The sequence below is a fragment of the Rhea americana genome, unplaced genomic scaffold (genome assembly GCF_003343005.1).
Source record: "Rhea americana isolate MKP2758 unplaced genomic scaffold, rheAme1 scaffold_55, whole genome shotgun sequence".
NCBI classification, from domain to species: Eukaryota; Metazoa; Chordata; class Aves; order Rheiformes; family Rheidae; genus Rhea; species Rhea americana.
This window is the reverse complement of record NW_028186701.1, coordinates 4049286-4054643: the sequence shown is the minus strand read 5'-3', so window position 1 is coordinate 4054643 and position 5358 is coordinate 4049286. Positions and strand designations below refer to the sequence as shown.

At 40.6% G+C, this 5358-nt stretch overlaps 1 protein-coding gene across 5 annotated transcripts in view; it reads left to right on the top strand.

Annotated features, from left to right (window-relative positions):
* Positions 1 to 5358, top strand: part of ANKRD6 (ankyrin repeat domain 6) — a 120435-nt gene continuing 115077 nt past the window's right edge. Inside the window, exons 1-2 of one of the 5 annotated variants that reach the window (XM_085318689.1) lie at positions 1 to 61; positions 284 to 417. The gene's annotated coding sequence lies outside the window, so the exon portion shown is untranslated. Of the gene's footprint in view, positions 62 to 163; positions 418 to 5358 lie in introns of those variants that run through there. The other 4 variants (XM_085318690.1, XM_085318688.1, XM_085318692.1 and 1 more) reach the window with 4 other exon arrangements.

Genomic DNA, 5358 nt, shown 5'->3' with positions numbered 1-5358 from the left:
CGGCAGCGCTGCGCCCCGCGCCCTCGCGACATGGCCGCTCGGGGGCGGCCCCGCGCAACAGGTGGGTGCGGGCCGCGCGCCCTCGGGGCGCCCGCACCGCCCTGAGTAGCCCGCGCCCCCCRGTCCGCGCGGCTTCGCGTGCGCTTCCTCGCTGCGGCCCGGTGCGGGGACTCCTCGGGCTCCTCGGGGGCGCCGCACCGATGCAGGAGCCTGCCCGTCAGGCGCGGATCGCACGCGCGGGGTGCGAACGAGCGGCCTTAACGCGCCTCTCCCAACTTTTAAGGCAGCGCCTGATGAGACATGGGAGCCTGGCTGAAAGTCACCCTTCCTGTTGTTGACATCACCTGACAACTCGACTGAAAATACTTCCCACCAGTTCATTGCGAGCATCGGCTTCCCCCGAGGACSTAACGCCTTGTGAGTATATGTTACGCTGCAGCCAGAGCTGTCTGTTTTTAGAAATGCATGGCTGGAGCATGTAACTGCGCTGCAGCGTTGGTTTCATTGCAAGCGCTAACACAGGGGAACGCTCAGCGTGCCCTAGGGTCTGGGTCTCGCGGGCTTTGTAGCGTGTGCCGTAGGCAGTGCTCTGTTTCTYTTTAAAAGCATAACCAGTATCATCWTATTTTTTCTAATTATTTGTGAATTGATTGTTTGGATTTATGCGTGAGATTTCCAGAATATACATGCCTGAAAGGACATATTGCTTGCTACAGAATTCCTTGTATTCTTAGGGAAGACGTTGAAAGGTGTAGACAGCAAAATGAGTTAAATTAAATGTCCTATTCACAGGTGGATCAGTGAATCTTATGCACGTGAGCTTTTAAAATGAAAACAGTGCTTTTTAAATTGTTTAAAAAACCTACAAAATCTTAAAGCTACTCCTACTGTGAAGATCTGTAAATCAGTCTCTGTTCAAAGAAGTAAAAATGTATTGAAGTCTAAATTCTTACACAGCATTAGATGTGGTCCAGATCCTTCAGTAGGATTGTTTGAGTGTATGCCTTGCCCTTGCRGAGCATGATGTTTACCTAAGCTGCTTGTTTTCAGTGTGGTTTGTCCAGCTGTGCAGATAGTTCTATAACAAGTTATTTTGGCAGTCTCAAGTTCCAGCTATTGCCTAATTTTCATTCTCTAGATATTTGCAAAACAAAGTGTTTTGGGGGATGTATGATTATGTGTTAGATCTTTCAGTTGTGATGCAGATAGCAAGAAAGGACATAGCCTAATGAGATTAATTCAGAGTTTAATCATCTTGATTTTTGAGCAGAAAATACCAGTTACAGTCACTGAATGTACCAAAAGGATTATTGGCTAGGTGCATAAGTTACTCAGCACCTACTTTCAGTAGATTTCAATGAGAGTTTAAGGCATATATAAATCTTTATCTGGATTTTTCATATTTAGTTGATGTATACCTCTGTGTGTCAGTCTATCAATTTGAGGAGAGTGAATGGGAATTCATAGTAACAGTGGTGCTCTTGCTCCTTCTCTTCCCTGTTTGTTTGAAGAGAAACTTTAATCAGATTCAAAAGTAGCTCAGTAATAGGACCTGACAGGACTCTACTTCCTGGTRTCTATCTAGCTTGTCAACCGCATATAGGAGACTGAACACTAGAAGTGAAGTCATCAGTAAATGATCCCAGAATGGTTGAGATTGGAAGGGACCTCTGGAGATCATCTAGTCCAGCCTCCTTGTTCAGGCAGGGTCACCTCCCCTGCATGTCACAGCAAAAGTAAAATGATCAGCCTCGTGATTATCCAGGTACTCTTCATTAGACTTTTTGCAAAGATCTTTTCTTTCTTGGGACAAATGAACCGCGTGAAACTGGCTTGATAAATGTAACTCCATTGTATATTGACGTGACATAGTTGTAGCACCTGGCTTGGGATCATGGTCTGTTATGGGTGGCAGTTCTGGAATTTGTGTTATCAAACTTATGATGTCCTTGGACTTGATGATATCTTAATAAATCAGGTACTTGTAAGATATGGTAATGGATGATTAAGTCTTGAGCTATACTCTTCCATTTATTTTCAGCTTCTTTGCTTGACTTTGTCAGTGAGTCATTTTGTGATGCAAGAAAAAAACCCTGCTACCCCTTACTTTCTAAATCTGTATAATACGACTAACAGTATTTATCTGTTTGGATAGATGGTGTAGCAACAAATGTTTGTAAAGCCTTTCTAGGTTTCTAAATTAAGTATACTATCTGACAACTATGTTTTGTTTATTCTCATTAGTTTCAGATTTGCAATTCTTCTTTTTCCATCAACAACTAGGACTTCAGATGAACTTCCAGGGAACTCACAGTCCTATCTTTCTTTAGAGATACATCAGTGTAACATGTCACTAGAGGAAGTATTTTATTTAAATCCACAAATGAGGTACTATGTTTCATAAGCAAGGTTGGCCTAGGGAGATATTTATAAAACACATAAATGAATTATAATTGCATTGAGCAAATAAAGAACTAAAATTACTTATTTCCATTTTTTTTTGTTTGTTAAGGAATGAAATATGTGACTTATTTAAAAATTGTCTGTCCAACCAGAAATAGAAGCCAGAACTGCATTTTGGAAGAAGCTTGGTCAGTAACAGTGTAACAAGGTGCTAACTCCCTTCCCCTGAATTCTTCAAATTTGCTCAGCTTTTTTCAATTATCTTAGGCATTAGTGACACCAAACAAAAGCAGTGTTTGCTGAAGCTTCTCTTTTTACTAATTTGGTGTTCAAAGGCTTATAATGTATCTAATGAGTAGTAGAGGCAGAAATTATTAATAATGGAAAACCCTTGGCAGCACATTATAATGCATTATGTTCTGAGTGCCTTCACAGGTTGCCTTCTGAAATATAACACTTTGGGAGGGAACCCCCACCCCACCACCACCTTTTTTGGCCACCAGTTAAATGAGGACTATATTACTTAAGGCAACTGTGATTTTAGCACCTCACTGAGAAATTTAATCTAGGTATTTTGTTGAAATTGGAACAAACACATTGTAACACATCAAGCAAAAAATAGCTTGATTTCTGCTTATTCAAGCTGATAAAACTATATGTATTATGCAATGATATGTAGTGGGAAGGAAAATAAGCATGAACTTTGACTCTAGCTTTATTTTCTAAATGTTGTAAACAAAGCAGTTCTTGATATGTAGCTAATAATGTGTTTCTTTGTACACAGTACAATTAGGAATTAAAATGAGAGGTGATTTTTGCTTTACGCTGTAGTTCATCAGATTTCATTAGTCTCAAAGCATTATTTTAGCCTGAGAGCTTCTAGCTGTGGTAATATCATGAGACAACCCTTGTTCCTGGCTCTGAGTTCCTGCACTCAAATTGTCTAAGTTTTGTATGTTTTTAGATGGATTAATGAAAGGGGCTCTTTAAATGACAGTGTTACAGTGTTTTTGTTGCCATTTGTGCTCACCCAGTCCTGAATTATGAGTATAGCTTGTAAATGATTCAATTTAAGCATTGATTCTTAAACTGATTTTAAATTAAAAAAAAAATCTATTTTCCAGATTATTTTCTTATTAGCAATGGCAGGGGAAAGCCTCTTCTGTGTATTGCTGTGACCTTTCACTGAGTTATGTGTAGTGGCTTTTTTTTAAACTTTTTCTTCTACTCTTACATGTATTTGGTTTATCTCATGATCTCCAAAAGAATATTAGGCTTGGGAAGATAGGTTTTGAAAAGTTACAAAGAGCCAGAATAAGCAGGTATGAATTCCTGCCTTTGTATAACTTTCAAATTCTGCAGAAATGCAGATGTTAGGATGATCTCAATGAGTTGCTTCCTAGAAGGATGTAATTGTGTGTGTCACAGTGATGCTCAGCATCCAAGGTGATAATAAGCTGTCCATATAGATATTTTCACCAGGAGGCCTGGTCTTGTGTGTTGCTCGTTTTCTTTAAGTCTAACATGAGCTCTTGAAGTTTGATTGCTGCTCTGCAGGTACTTACAGTGGTGCAGGGGARGTTAATGTTGATATGCAATGGTTTGGTATGCAACGGTTTGATACCCAGATGAAGAATACTCTCAAAAAATAGTGAAGAAATTAGTAAATCTCTATTTAAGACATGTTTTTGAGAAGTGTATGATAATCGAAGCGTAATGCTACACATCATTTTCTAGGTTAAAGTAAGTTTAGCCCAGTGCTGCCAGTCATCAATCCTGTGTGCTGAATGAAGATGTTCTAAGGAAACAATCCTGTTATGATCAATGAATACACATTGCRTAGCCTAGTTAATACTGCACCAGCAGCTGGAATCTTTACCTTGTCCAGCTGTGGAGGGGTTGCCCTGGTAGCCTTGATAAGGCACTTTTAATGCAGCATTGTGTGCATTACCAGAGACTAGCATCATGCTGTGGTGCCAGGTTGTAGACTGTTGTCTTATTCTTGCACCATTTTACTTTTTTCCTATAGGTCTTCACCAGTGATCCTGCCTTGTATTGCATGAAATTCAAGGTCCTTGTAATCACCAGCCCAGCATAGCTGTGCTGTTCATCGCATGACTGCTGCTCGGGGAGCAGCTCTCTGACACTGGAGAGATTTAGGCTGAAGGGTCTTGAGTTGGAGGTGGGCTCTGTAACCCTGCTGGGGAAACCAGGGATGCGATCTGGGCACATCTGTGGGAAGTGGGCAACGAAAGCGGAGAGTGGCACTGGGCTAAGGGGCAGAAAGTGTTGGGGCTGTGGAATGGCTGGAGTGTGATGTGCTGAGCATGGGTACCAAAATAGCTCTGCTCTGATCCTGAAGAAAAGCATATATGGCACTAAACCAAGAAGGCCTAGGCTTTTTGCTGTCTGTTGTGATCAAAAGTGTAGTTGGAGTGTTCTTCAAACCTTCAAGTCACAATCCTTCAAATTATGATTTAAAATAAGCTGCTTCTAAGTTTTTTCCTTACTTTCCCTTTGTATCTTGTGACTTGCTTTCTTCCCTAAGTAAACAACATCTGTGCGGGTTTTTTTTTTTTTTTTTTTTGGTTTTGTTTTAAATGAGCCACTGAAGATTAAAAAAAAGATTTTTGTGTTGATGATCTGGCATGGAGACAGATGAATGTCTTCATCTGCATTACGGAAAATGCACTTGAATTTGATGGAAATGGACTTAAGGATGTACATCATTGTGTCTGCATTGCAGTGGGATTCATTTCTTTTCCAGTTTGAGATCAAGAATGTTTTCTGGTACAGTGTTGAAAGTTATTTGGTTTTATCAACATCTTCAGTTCAGTGTGACAGCTAACCAAGACCTGTTGCTAGTCTGCTTATATGGTGCTGATCACTTCTGAGTCAAGATCCCTTAAATTGTGGCAGATGGGTCGGTTTCTGAGGAATGTGCCAGCTTTGTTA